Genomic DNA, 15,360 nt, shown 5'->3' with positions numbered 1-15,360 from the left:
GAATCTTTTCGGAACACTCCTCCAAATGAAACCTGTGGCTGAGGTTTGTTTATACAACTAAAATTCAAGGCAGTCAAGCAGTCACACTCTGCTTATTGCCAGATGAGTCTTAAATTTATTTCATCCACCTGCAATGCAGAACACGCTCCCATGTCTGGAGCTTAACACAACCATTAGTCTCCCCTTTGCACACTGGATGTGCATCTACTGCCAGAACTAAGTGAGAAATCAAGCAGTGTTGTTTGTTGGGGGTTTTTTGGTTTAATTTAAATACTTCCATTTCCTCTATAATGAGCAAAGGTTTCGTTAAGATGTGAGAGAAGATAAAGCTGGTTTTACTTTGGTCAAAACTGTATCTGTGACTTATCCTGGAGAACGCAGTGATAGTACAGCACAGCCTTCTCTAGAACACTGCGGCAAGGCAACACTTGCAGCAGCCAGTAAAGCCAGCTCAGGTGTGCTTTGCACTAACCTGGAGATCTTGGTCTGGAAAATGATGTCTTAGAAGACAAGACTTCTGTACTGTGAGGTAGGTGCGTAGGGCCAGTCACCGGCAGTAAACTTACCAAGCTGCACTCACCAGTGCCACAAAGTCAGCAGGCAGGAACAATAGTTTTGTTAAACAAAGCTGGTGGTTCCGAGGAAGCCAGCACACTTGGAACCCACAATCCACAAAGCAGTCTTGTTAAATCCAATTACTTTGTTTCAAGCCAATGTTTATAAATGACCAGCTTTTAAGCTATATTCCAGTGGTTTTGGGACATTCAAAAATCCTGGAGTTTATGCAGGTTGTCATAACTCTTTTGTTGCCAAATATGCATTGGTGGCACTACTGAGCAGTTACAGAAAAGGCTAGGAAATCAGATCATTGCTGGGAATGTTTCCAGCCAGACACTTGTATTCTGCGAACTCAAACAAGACACTTGCATCCTTTGTGCCAAAGCAAATCCCCAATTGCAAAACTAGGTGAAAAAGCAGGCCTTCACTGAAGATCACAAGCCAAAGCTATCAGGTTCAATAGCACTTATTACTCTCTAGTAAACTTCTAAGTACTCAGCCAGAGTTTGAACAAATCTTCAAAACTTCCTATGTTGTTTGTATTGACCCAAGTACAGTTATTTCAAACCTCCTTCCTCCCAAGCATTTCTTCCCCATTCTCTTTAATTTAATCCCCAGTACAGAAAAGACATGCTGTTACCATGGCTATTGCAACTTCAAAATACAGCAGTTCATGCTGTCTTAAAAAGATGCCGGATGCTCTCATAGCATCTATACAATCTGATGAACTAGTAAAGGATCTGCAGTTTTAGATTACTAACAATCATACACAATCAAAATCCAATAGAGCCAAACAACATTATACAACTGCAATAGTTTCTGGCCTTTCCCAGCTGTGATCTTCCCTGAAACGCATAAAGTTTCCTTTAAACAAAGAACTTTTTAAAAAGTAGTGTGGAAAAGTAGCCACAACCACAAAAGAAAAAATAAAAACTTCCAATTCCAGCATTTTAAGCTTCAGATGAACACTACTGCAGCATTCAATTTCAATGCTTTTAATTTGTCAAATCACAGCTGAAAGGTGTGATGAGAAAACCCATGTTCATACATACATACAGGAAGTGAACTGTGAATAGCACATATTCTTTTGTCCAGTCTGATTCTGACCCACCTTGCTCCACCAGCATGAAGAACAAGGCTCAGAAGTCAGGAGCTGATCAACGGGCCTTGTGCCACCAGTAATCCCACTCTTCTCCATCCCCACTCCCTGCTGGGCAGACCCCACCACACCAGCTCCCACATGCACTGGAGGTCTGAGAGCTTCCTTGGTTTGCTAGCACAGCAGAACACTGATGTGCTGACGCTGCAACCAAAACCCAAGATATGGCAGCTTGCAAAGTTGAAGGAGTGGATGAGAGCCACCCCAGAATAATCAGCACATGCTTACAGCTGGGAGCAGGAAGGAAAGAGGGAAATGGGAGGAGCAGGGAGCCGTTAGACTCAGAACTTCATCCCCAAAATGGTAAATCGCAAAGCCACACAGACATAAAGAGTGCTTGAAAGGTTTCAAAACTTATTAGAATTGCCTCTAAAACAAAGTTTTCAGAGAAGGGTTTCAGCGAGAGAAAGGAAATAATTTCTCTGCATTACTCCGCAAAGTCTACACCTTCTAGAAATGAGTTCTGAGGCTCAACAGGGTAACCTCACTATCCTGTGCAGGGAACATTCAGTAACACTGTAATACTACTGTAAATATAATTTACAATAAAAGTGTGCAAAATGAACAGCTGTTTGGAGATAAACCACAACTAGAGAGGGCAGCCAACACTGAGGCTACCACAAGGGAAAAGTCCCAAAGCCCAAGGAAGTCAGTACACAAGCCATGATTTCCAGAAGGAAGGGACAAGCCGTGGGTAGCACACTGGCAGGATGCTGCTAGGGCTGGATCCCACAAGCCTTGGTGTGTGCAACATGAGGCAGTGTTAACAGCATTTGTGAGAAGCACAAATTTATTTTGTGCACACCCTTCCAGTACAGAAAGTTATGCCTGACCAGAAAGGAAAGTTAATTTGGCTTAGTTTAGCAAAGTCTTAAAACTCTGCCAAAGCATTGTCCAGACAACATAAGACATAGCTACTGGCAAGTTCTTGCTCTCAGAAATCACAGACTTTCAGAGAGTCATTTAACCTCTCTGTAGTTTTATTTATTTGCAGTATTTTTAGGTTGTAGAAAGAGCAACAGCTACATAGGTAGAGTATAAAGGCAAGAATTGTTCAGGCTTGGGGAAATCAGACTCTAGACACACCATGACAGATGTCCTGCTTTAAATAGCAGCAGTACGTTCCAGTACTTGAGAGCCCAGCTAACACTCCAAAATACTGGAAAGTATAAAACATTAATGAAGTTCATGTGATAAATCTGTTTCAAACAAGTAGCCTGCTCTGCAAAGAAAAAAAAAAAAAAATCACTTTTATCACTGCTATCTTATGTAATTTGCTACATCTCCACTCATTGTTCTTTCATTAAAAAGAAAAACAAGAAGAATGTGCTGTGTAATTTGAGTTCTACTCTTGATTGTGTATTTGAAAGGAACAAATTAGGGATGGAGTTCTCAGTGAAGAAAGAGAGATTTACCTTATGTGTAGTCTAAAAAACCGATCGTTTGAAATCCAGAGCAGGGATTAAAGAAAAAAACAAAACAACAAGAGATTGAGAACATCAGGTTGTAAAGAAAGAGACTAGCATAAAGAAATAGAGGGATGTTTGGTATAATCTCAGTGAAGTGATACATGTAATTTTTCAAGTCATCTGAACCTCCCACTCCCAACCTGTGGTGCACACATCACACAACTAGTGGTACACAAGTCACGTTCACATTGCACACAAGTGTTTGCCAAGTGTTGTCCAGGAGTGTGCACAAGCACATATATGCCTGTATGTGTGTGTGCACACACACTGGTGCTGATCTAGGAGCTACCCAACCACCACAGGCAATTTCAAGTACACCAGTTTCAGCAACTCTAACAAAGCAACTCAAAGACATGGCTGTATTCAATAGAGGGATCGTGTTTTGTTGCAACAACTGTCATACTTAGAAACTTGAGGGCGTAAAAATAATTGAGGAATAAAGATGGTCTCAGGCTTGTAGGTATTTGACAAGTATCCAAGCCCCAGTAGCACACACTTTGAATAAAAGTGTCACGAAACATTTGAGCAAGTGATCTTCTATTTATCAAAAGAATAGTGTTTCTTACAGATCTCTAGAGGCCACATACACACAAAAAAAGAGAAAAAAAAAAATAATTAAAAAAAAAAAAAACAACAAAAACACTAGAACATTCTGAACAACTTTAATACACGAAACTAATGACTGTTTTATAAGAGTTTTCCACAATAAGAATTTGTGGTTTCCTGTGCAAGAAAGAATGTCAATTCACATGAACTTGTTCATGGAAAAAGTTTTTTTCAGGACTTCCTTAAGAAACCAACCTCTGTAACACCAAATTTATTTGCTTTGTTTCAGCAGAGACTGGCCTGATTATATAACTCCCCATGTCAGTCTTTGAGTAAGAAAGATCTAATGAAATAGCATTTGTTTTATTGGAAGGATACTGTCTACTATTGCATCATGAAAGTATATTTGTGTGTTACTCCAGGAATTTCACAAGTAATCATAACTCTCAAAACCAGTAAAGTGTTCCCTCTCTTTGTTGCATTTGGAAAGATCTTCTGTCCAGGCTGAAGTTCAGCACAAAACCATTCTGGTCCTCCATTTCCTTTCTTCATACACATATATGGGCCTCTTGGGGTTTTGCTTTTGATTTCAGCAGCTCATTACCAGCTGGTCCCTCCTGGGAGCCCAGAAAGAGCACATCCAACCAAACACTGCTTTAAAGATTTCATTGAAAAATAGGTGAAAACACTAATACCAAGTCAGATTAAACAAAAACACTGGTAACTTCTTTTTTGTAGCTCCCTACTGGAAGGTAGATTAGGTTCCCAAATCAGGGAATAGAAATTTATATCTCACCTGGAATGTTTCATCTCCCATCTCCCTGCCCACACAGATCCCTTCAAGTTGTCTCTGGCTGTAATATCCCAGCAGAGTACACAACACAGTGCATTTCAGACATGAAGTTTATTACAGAAGTATTAGCTGAGCATTTCTGTCTTAAACCACAAGTTTTAAAACCTGAAATGCGTACCTAGCAGCAGTTAATTATGCTATAGTTGGCTTTTATTAAGGTAAGTCCTAGAAAGTTGTTTAGCTGGGTTCAATGCCACAAATTCAAAGTTCATTTTATTCAATTTAATTTAATTTCAAGCTAGAAGAACTAAACTTGCATTCCATACCAGGAATGCATATAAACAACTTATTTCCATACTCTAGGCTTTTGCTTGCAGTAGGAAGCCAGAACAACTTTGTTGCCAACCCACAAATACAAAAATAGGCATTTGTATGCAAGCTGTAAAGTCAAGCATGCAACAAATATTATGAAAACAAGACAAACAAGTGTACTTTAGAAAAAACAAATCCTTTCTCTGTCAACTATTGGTACTCTACAATATTACAGGAAGGAAGAGGGCAGGGCACTGGGAAGAGCATCCAGGAGAGGGTAGGTGCAATCCCACGGTCATGGTATTTACAGAGTTCTGGGGAGTCTTTATTCTCTAAGCTTTGCAAGGGTCAAGTTTTGTACAAACTCCTTTGAAGTAATATTTGTCACAGAATATACTTTAAACTACAAATGACAGAATACTGTAACTTAAGTAATTCAAGCTGAAAACCAACAGTGTGATCCAATGAGGAATACATAAGCTAAGCAGTTCTTTGTGGAGTAAGGCAGAAGAAGAAACATCTACCTTTTAGCAGATAACACCTAAATGCTGATTACAGATGAGAGTGCAGCCACATGCACAGCACACAAACAAGGCAAAGCATCCAGAACACAAGTTAACTATAACAGGCAACCCTAACAACAGCAGCCTAACTAAGCCAGATCCTTACTGATAGCTATTACCTTGATAAATATACTTTGTTTTCTTTTTGTAATTTTGTTCATTTTTGCAACTTTTGCTTAAGTAAGCAAACCCTTGCATCTTTCCAGTGACAGAGATGACTGTGTATAAGTAGGCTCTGTGGTGCCCTACACATGGCTGATCAGCTGTATACAGAGCAGTGTCATGATCTGCACAACCTGTGAGATAACAGGCACCCAAGCTCACCAGCATGCAGAGCAACCCACGGTAAGAGCTGCAGTGACCAACATGGAAAGAAACAATTTAAATTGCCAAAGCGAGAGATGACAACTCTCATCATATATCAATCTGTGGCTTGGGGAAGCAGCTCTACTTCTAACTTAACACACACTGTAATTTTTAGCTTCAGAGAGCAGTAGAAGAGTCATGGAAGTGAGGCAGGCAAAGCAGCACTTACCACTAGCTGTGCAAATGAAATCATTAACAACAGCAAAAGGAAACAAAGGTTGAAGGGATTAATTCAAGTTGTATTTCTGGAACAGCAATTTTCCTGCTGCTGGAAATGCTGCTCTCCTGTGCAATCCACAAAGTCTCCTCCTCCTCCAAGACTTAAAGTTGTCAGCTTTCCTGGAGTTGGAAGGCGTTACATAGACAGACATGTTTTTAAATTGCCTGGGAAGCCAGTTTAAGTTTAGAGGAAACTTTAAAATAAATATTTTCCCCTGTAGGGGATGTAGCAAATTTAAGCAAAGTTACAACATTGACAGAAACTTTCATTTAAAAGAAAGAAAAAAAAAAAAACACAACAAACAACAAACCTCTAACAAAAAGCTTCCTTCAATGCTCTATTTCTATGTCTTTCCAGAACTTCTTAATTAAGAACAGGTTTTGGATGTGAGTGAGGGGGTAACCCCTTCTTTTTCCCCAATTTCTTTTAAACATCTTTAACAATTTACTGCCATTTAAAGTCTTATCACTTTATTTTTAAGGACCTTTAAAGGTCCACTGCAACCCAAACTATTTTATGATTCCCACCACCTTCCAGTAGAAGCATCTGTTTCTTCTAAAGCCTTTAATAATTGAATACCTCTTATTAATCAGTTACTGTCTTCCTCCTCTGCTCAACCAATGACAAACCAATACCTCCTAACTTGCATACTTCGTATTTCTCAAATTCCACTCCTCCCAATCTCTTCTATGTCCATTCCCTAGACTCAGCCCAAAGGGCTTTATGAATTAATCAGCAGCACTCAAAAAAAAAAAAAAAAAAAAGATACATTCCCTAACCTTCCCTATGACAGATGTTTTTTCTCCACTTCTCACCTGTCTTTCCCTGCCCTCAGTATCACACTCAGTTGTCTTCCTTTGTTTTTGAAGCATGGACAGTCTGCTGTTCTGGATGAGAACCCTTGTTACATGTTTTCTGAAGAAATGTTCATATATGTAGTTATTAAATCCAGAACAAACATTCATTTCCACGTTTTCTGTAATAACTACACATTTCAGCTAATACCATGACTCTGCTCAGCTAACATTACTATTTATCTAATACGATGATTGCAAACTATAAACCTGTATTTCTGCTATGATTTCAGACAAATACTGATTTAATACTCCAACACTGAGTCCTAAAGAATTAATTTTCCAGAAGACAAGAGCAAGCGTCTAGCCAAAGACAGTCAGTGTTTCAACTTCTTTTAAGACACTAACACTAGAATGGAAAAGTTCAAATTCTCAGCTATTTAGAGCTATGAAAAACAGATCCTAAAATACACTACCTTAAATCAAGAAACTTCTTATGTTTATGTTCTGTTTTTACAGGGCAATGCATATTACTAAGCCAGAGTCATCTTATTAGCATAATTTAGGTAGCATTGATGTTTAACAGGCATACAAAAACTACAACCAGCTAGGACAGAGTAGGCCTTACCAAAAAAAAAAAAAAAAAAGGGGGGGCGGTGGGGGGGCAAATATATCTACAGTCACCCGAAAATTTCCTCTCTGAATAACAGGATTTTCAGATCAGTTACAATGGGTAACTTGGAGCCTGGAGCAGAAGTAACCTTTTCTGCTATCAACAGCAAGAATGCACAAGTCATTCCCTTCCAGTCTCCTTTACCATGAAATGATTCACACAGCCAGTAAAATTCAAATTTACATTCTTCAACTGTGAACTGCATTAAATATGTTTTCAAGCAAAAATCTGCTTTATCCCCTTGTACAGGAGCATGGAATGAAACCAGCTCAAACCTCTGGAAACTTAGCTTTATCACTATCTCTAACCATCTCTTGAAACAACCAAATACATGTTCCTTCTCACTCGAAGTTTCAACCTGACATTGTAGGACAGATTAAGTGTTTAAAACAGACTTCAGTCTTCAACAGAAATATCTCCCTTTTCCAAAGGTGCTTGAATTTACTCTGTTCAAAACTCTAATTGAAGTTCACCATACTTCAGTATCTCCAGGGAGATAGTTACAGATTCACTGCTGCAGAAAAAGACAAGTTCAGCCACAAAAAAAAACATTTTCCAGGCATTTCCTATCCTTTTCATAGCAGTGGCACCAGGTTGGATGAAAAAATCCAGAAGGTAGGGCTCAGCCTATGGTCCCTCACCTGGTCTGAGCACACACTGAAGATACAAGGCACTTCAGAGCCCCTGTTCTTTCCCCACCATCCCATGGGAGCAGTGTGGCCACTGAAAAAAACACTTGTTTCAAGAACTGGTAAATGAAAGCTTGGCTGACAAGATGTCTTGTTAAACTGAGCATTGTTCAGATAAGTGGGGAAACAAATCACCTGTTGACATGGCCTTAAGGAGCACCCTTTCATACCCCACTTATTTTGGATGTTACTACCACAGGCTGTGGATGTACATATATATGTAAACATGATTGTATTTCCTATTTGTGCTGAACCTAAGAAAATAAGATTTTGATGCAATCTGTCCAACTAGTAGCCAAGAAAACTTCTGACAACACTGAGACAGTAAGAACAGTCTACATTTCTTTGAAGTCCATTAGAAGCAGGAGAGGGTCTTGCAACACCCAGCATTTAACAAGTCAATTTTATCCTCACTAATACTTAACACCAGAGAAACAAATGCAGCTACAGTTGCCTGCATTAAGCAGCTGGCAAGCTCAGAGATGGAAAAGTTGCGGAACAGCTGGGGAATGTGAGACCCTTTTGAACAGGCTGCTATGTGATCCAAAATAATGATACGTGTTTACACACAACACAATGGCAGCAACAGCCAAGTGCAGGTCTGGCGAACGCCCTACAGCTGCTCCTTCCCTCAGACAAGGCACCTCGAGCAGATACAAGACAGTTCATATTCGCAAAAATATGGCTTTCATCTTAAAAGGCCACAGTCTGATTTCCAAAATAGACAGCTGGCCCTCCAACTGGACTAAACTGTACAAGATTCTGTATTAGAAGTTACCCTTTAAAACAGGCCTGGATTAGGGTCATAAAGCTTTCCAAACGGTTGCCACCACCGTTTCCAGCAATGAGTTATTCAGACCAACAGGTTGCCATCTAACATAAAAAAAGAACTTATCTTGTGACAGTATTTTCCAGCTGGAGTTAGGAAGAGAGACATATGTAAATTCTTAACAGGGACACTGACTTTGCAGGAGCTAGCTATCCACACTAGTGAAAGAAAGGAGGGTCTGAATAAACATAGGCTACTTAACAGCTTTTTTTTTTTTTTACACTAGTGTTGCACATGGGTGCAAATTAAGTTGGCACCTGAAGACAATACATCCCACTGCTTACACCTAGACAGAAGGATCATCCTTATTTGCTGCTGCTTACGCAATGACTGGTAGGGTGTTGCAAGGAGCACTAGCTTGTTTCACAATTGCCATCTGAAGACAACACAATTTTGTACAGGACCTTGCACAAAAATTGCATCACCTTAATTTGAGTGATCTTCCCAGTTTTCAAGTCTCAGAAGCACAGTATCAGTGGTACCATCTGTCTTGTTCAAGACAAACCATGATTAAATAGTGCTAACAAACTGGCTACTACTTTATATCATAACCGCACCACTCCTAATTATGCTAGGCACCAAACAGAGTTAGTAATGGAATGTTTTGACCCACTGCATCTTGAAGACCATTACTCAGAAGAAATATTTTTTGACTGGAAGAAGGGGACAGCACTGAAAGACTTCCGCTTATATTTCCTCTGCACGTAACCATTGATGTTACAATCCCAGTTAAGAGCTATTCAGAATATGATAGTTAAAACTGGACAAAGACAACCACCATAGCAACAATAACAGATGCAGGCACAATTTTTAATCGCCTTTGCTTTTATAAAATAAAATGCCACTAATAGCCATCACAGAAAGGAGGATTTTGACATATGATTGATAAGATTTTGTCTTGCAATTAACAGGACTCTGTCAATGGTTAGCACATCTCTCAGCACACCTAAGCAACCAAATTACACATCTGTACACTTTGATTTCAGAGTTCTGATAAAGACTTTTTAATGAAATCCATTTGTGAGTTAAGCCACATTTCTAAGAAATTACCCATTTAAATGAAAGATACATACCAAATAAATGAGGAAAACAAGTAGAGCTTTGAATCACAGTTCCAAAAAAGGTGCTTCTGGTACCAAAATACTACTAGACTAAGTGCCCTTCCTGCAGGCAAAGCAGTAACAGGCATCCCACCCCCAAATCCTAGCATCTATAAAGGTAAGAGAGCATAGAGTTGCTCTTCCAGCTGCACTGATGCCAGGGGCAGCTGCAATTGCTGTTGTGACAGAGGGTGCAATCGCTCATATCCCCAATAGGTCCCGAGCTCTAGAGCCCCACCTTCACCAGCAGCTTTTTCTTCAATGTTTTGAACCAGTTCTGCTACCCAGATTTACCCATCTTCGAGCACTGCTCTTGTGTCTCTAAAGTCTTGTTCTCAAAACAAAAAAAGTAACAATGGAGGCTTGAAACAAGTGCAGGGTGTTGGAATGAGTTATGACATCAGCAAAGCTTAGCAGAGTTAAAACAGATGATTTTCAGCCATTACAGGTAATGCATTGACAGTCAACCTACATGGGCAAGTGAGATGTGAAGGATCTGGACCATCCGTAAGCTGCACCGAACCTCTCCCAAATTACTCTCCATACATACCATAATGAATTACTCTTTCAATCAAGATCACAAAAATAAATTCAACAAAAAAATGAACCCAAAACCTAATTAAGAAAAACACAGAACTCCAGTTTCTCCTCAGTTAGTCTCCACTAAACTAACTACTGCTTTAAAGGTGAAGATATTTGTCTTTAAATTCAAATGCTGTACTTACTAGGTACAGAAAAAATAAGTGTACTTGGAAATCATTCTTTGGTTCCACTCACATAATATATTATAGTTTATTTCAAATTAAAAGATTTATCAAGGTATTTGTATGCATGAATGGCCCAGTGAGTTTCCATCTTTCTGATAAGTTCTTTTTAACAAGCATTTTACATGTGGCTATAAACTCTGCTCTTTCATAAAACAATTACTGCTTACTTGCCACAGAGAAACTAAGAAAACAAATCTTTTAATAATTTATTCCAAATTTTACTATAACTGCACACAGATAAGTTTTGTTTTAAATCGTTAAGACATACACCTACACCAAAGTTTACTTGCCATAACAAAGATTTCCCTACCATGTAGATCTCTTGACAGCCATGTCCCAACAGGCTCCAAATCATTTATGCACATACCAAATATTGTTCAAAGCAGACTTGCTTCAAGCAAGATTAAATACCTGTTCAGTTCGAACTGTCCCAGTGCCAGGATAAACTACACAATCAACTAGTTCAGACAGTTATCCCGCCGGGCATCAATGGCTTTTTAAACTCCCAGTACCCCAGAATCTGCTGCTTCTGGGAATTATGCCAGGAGCTGTGGGATAGCTCTCCACAGAGGACATTACAAATTAAATATTTTAGAAGTGTGCTTGTGTTTACAAGGAGCAAGGCTGCAACAGTTCAGCATATAAGTTAGCATGATTTGCATCCACACAGAACTGAGCAGTGCAGTTGGGAACTATAAATTTTCCAGGGAAACAAAGAGCATGAAATTATTCCCCCAGGGGAATACAGTCAGGCTGCACCTAGCAGGAAATAACACTCACCTGAAGACAGGAATTTTGTTCAGAACTTTATTGCTAAGAAGTCAGTGATTTTCTTGTGGCAATTTCAGAAGTTTCCACACAGGACAGGCACTTTGGTCCTGCCTGTATCAGAGAGGTTAATGATGATATCATGGCAAGATAAACTTACAGGTATGCACATCCGTGCTAGGATACAGCTCTTTAAGTCTTACAGCTAACACTCAACTCCTTTAAAGTGAAAGCGGAAGTGTATCTCCTATCAGGATAGCAAAGAAAAAATTAAAATGCATCTCACTTAACACAATAACATCCAACGAAGTCTTCTAACAGGTAAGCAAAGCAGAACTGAAAAAGAGGACGTTACTCCAATACATCTCTCCAATGCTGTTACCTACGGCCAGATGCATTTAAGAACCAGGCCAACACCCTTTTATTGAGGCCTCAAGAGACACAGGAAAACAGGATGACCTATCAAGCCTCTGATAATCCACCAGGTAAGAATTTCTCATGGCAGGAACAGCTGTCAGACCTGTGTTTCAAGAGCTGAGCACATTACCACTATTCCTTCCTCTTGTCCCCACAACAAGCACCTCTGTTTTGCGGATGTTTGATGCACACCATCAAGAAAGCAGGACCGTTTCTCTGAAAACACAGGTTGGACCACTACCACCGTTAGTCACACCAGGCAGCCCACAAAGCCAAGGACAGCACATCCTCACCTTGAATTGCACTTTCAGGTCAGAGATAGTGACGCCCCAACATAGTAACATTGCACACAGTTCTGTTGTCATAAACCTCATTAGCCGTGTGAATCAGTCAAGAGAAGTTTCCATTTTCAAGTGGCTTTTGTTTTCATTCTTAACACAAGAGATTAAGCTAATTACAGGCTGAGAACATTTTTCAGTATGATATAGTTTAGTTTACTCTTAAAGAAACACACTTGCCACAATAAAAATAACCAGACTAGTTCAGAACATTTTCCATAAGCTATCAAAGTGACTGTTCACACACCCAGAAGAGCTTCGTATCTTCCAGGATAAGAGTACGAACTTTCAGCACCTGAAATGCTATCTGAGCTAAGATCAGCCTATGATGACACTACAAACTGTCAAAGACTCAGAACAATTTCAAAACTAAATGAAGAATTTTCACCTCCTATTTTATTTGCTTCCCAGTCCTCATGCTGCTGCCCCCTGGCAAGTAACAAACTTGAGTACACTCAAGTCTTTGCAAGACCATTTAAGTCTGCCTTAAGAGAGTCATAATCCATGATCACGTGCAGACTTCAAGAAGCATTATTAATAAAATGGATCCAAAGGTATCATTATTAATTAGTCAGCTCTACAGCATTGAGTGTCCATGCTCTATGTAAAACCCTACAAGCACTGCACTAATAACTATCAGCATACCCTACTCATTTTTTTCCTGTTAATTACAATACTTCATTGTTTGCCCCCTTTCTAAACATATCATTGTTTTGTGGATTTTGAACAAGTCGGGACAAGCTGCAACCTCATTGCTGACCCATTTAAGCCAGTGAAGGTAAGTACTCAACCTCTCCAGCACGGCGATTGGGCTCTGGGCCAAAAAGGTTCCGTGCATCACTAAATAAGTACCCTGTTGATTTTGCCAGCCCACTGTGCTGTAACCAACCAGCATCATAAAGTCCCTCTTTCTTTACACCACACGTGCACGTTGCTGCCGATGCTTTTTTTTTTTTTTTCCCAGCCGAAAAAAGAAACAAAATCCCTTCAAAAATTTCTCAGCCCCGCTGCAAGTAGCCCTTGCGCCGAGCGCGGCAATGGCAGAGCACCCTCTGCCGCACCGCCCGCTCACTGCTCCGCCAGCCCCGCCAGCCGCCCCGCACAGCGCCCGCCGTCCGGCCCGCACACTCTTCGCAACGCGCACGGCCCCGCCGCCCCCAGCACGAACAAGGGCCGCGGCGCTGGCCGGCGCCTGCTGCCGCTCGCCGCCGCGCTGTGCCCAGCAGCAGGTGCCCCCGCAGCCCGTGCGGGAACCGCGGCGGGACCGAGCCCCTCGTCCCCCACATGTTGCTGCGCTGTGGAGAAAGCCCAGAGCCGGAGTGACAGCTCGGCCCGAGGGGGAAGAGAGGAGGGAGGAAGCGGAGAAGTTTCGTGCAGCACCTTCGCGACGGAAACCAGCCCCCCGAGCGAGCGAAAAGCCCGCGGCGCCGCCTCAAAGGCTGCGGCCGTGCCCCGGGGGCAGCGCCCGCCCCGGCCCCGCGCGGGTCTCCCTCCCGCGGGGAAAGGGCGGCGAGCGCGGCCGCGGCTACCACTCACCTCGCGGCCGGCGGCTCGGGGGCAGCCACAGCCTCCGGCGGCCTCCGTCCGTCTGTCCGCCCGGAGGGGCGGAGTGGGGCGGGGGCAGCGGCGCGGCCCCCCGCGGCAGTGCCGGCTCCCGGGCGGGCGGGGCAGCGCCCCTCGCCTCAGGCCCTGCGGGAGCGGACGTGTCCGACCCCGGCCAGGCGCGCGGGAGCAACGGCCGCGCGGCGCTACACGGCCCCACGCGGGACAGGGCAAGGTGGGAGGCACCCCTCGCGCCGGCCCCGGCCCCGCCCCCGCGCCCCCCGCCCGGATCGCCCCTGCTCAGCGCGCCTCCTGGAGGCGCTGCGCCGCTCCTTAAAGGGGCCGCGCCCGGCGCTGTGAGGGGCGAGGCGGGGTGGCGGGGCGCCGGGGCGCGGGGCCGGGCCAGGGCCGGTCACCCGCAGCGACGTGAGGGGCACGTTTCGCCCCGGCGGAGCAACCTGCCGATAGCCCCTAGCAAACGTAACGGCCACCGGCGCCGGAGTGAAGCCGTTAAGTGGAGACTGAGGTGCGGGGCCGGGCTCGGCGGGGCCTGAGGAGAGTGTCGGGTCCGGTCGCAGTCGCCGCCTCGGGCTGCCGCTCTCCGGGTAGCGGGATGCGGGGATGCCGCCGGTGAATGCCGGCGCACGGCGGGTACCGAGGCGCAGCGTCGCCGCCCATCCAAAGCGTGGAGGCCAGGCCAGGGGCAGATCGGTTCAGACCCCCAGCCCTGCCAGCAGGAGGGTGTGAGGCGGCATCGTGCTGCCGGCCCGGGATCCCTGTCACACAGGTGTGAGGGTACCCGAGACCTGGGCCTTCCACCTCACCAGCCAACGTGTTGAAGTGTGCTGGGAGTTTTTTGGGGCCCTTTCATCATGGCTGGCCCAAAGAATAATTAATTATTAAAAGGGACCCAGGCCCAGCAAGAGACTTCCAGAGCAGTGAAGGAACTTGGCTAACTCATGCATTAATATAAGTGTATGGATGGCTCCCGCATTAACAACATTTCTGGGCAGTATTTCTTTGTAGTTTGTATTCAGAAACATAGGACTTCATTCTCTTTATTAACTTGCACAACTTTTCCAGGCTGTCTCAACAAAATTGCCAAGTTTGCTCCTGCTGGGCTGGAGCAGATCCTGGAAAGCCCTAAGGGAGCAGGTTGTCTAAAGGAACAATTCAATGAATGTCCTGCTTTCTTCCTACTACTGTGACCACATGGAGCAGAAGTTTGGTGAAACAAAGTTATCACCACTTCTTGTTTAAAGGGAGAAACTTTTTTTTTTCTCAGAGGTGTGTGTTTGAAGTTGAGGCATCATTAGGAAGATGGAGGAAATAAGATTATCATGTTGTAGACCTCACCTCAGTAGTGCAGCAAAGGTATTTGACCACACAATAAAAGGCAGACAGAGCATTCAAATTTTCTCATATTAAACACCCCAGAAGGTAGAACATCTTTTCTA

The 15,360-nt window shown here is 43.0% G+C and overlaps 1 protein-coding gene across 3 annotated transcripts in view; it reads right to left on the bottom strand.

Moving 5' to 3' along the window:
- SVIL (supervillin) overlaps positions 1 to 14,051 on the bottom strand; it is a 141,332-nt gene extending 127,281 nt beyond the window's left edge. For all 3 annotated transcript variants that reach the window (XM_071805274.1, XM_065831883.2, XM_071805276.1), the window contains exon 1: positions 13,898 to 14,051. The gene's annotated coding sequence lies outside the window, so the exon portion shown is untranslated. The remainder of the gene's footprint in view (positions 1 to 13,897) is intronic.
- Between the last annotated feature and the right edge of the window lie 1,309 nt (positions 14,052 to 15,360).

This window comes from Patagioenas fasciata, chromosome 2, assembly GCF_037038585.1.
Source record: "Patagioenas fasciata isolate bPatFas1 chromosome 2, bPatFas1.hap1, whole genome shotgun sequence".
NCBI lineage: Eukaryota > Metazoa > Chordata > Aves > Columbiformes > Columbidae > Patagioenas > Patagioenas fasciata.
Note: the sequence above shows the minus strand (reverse complement) of the source record. Positions and strands in the feature narration are given on the sequence as shown.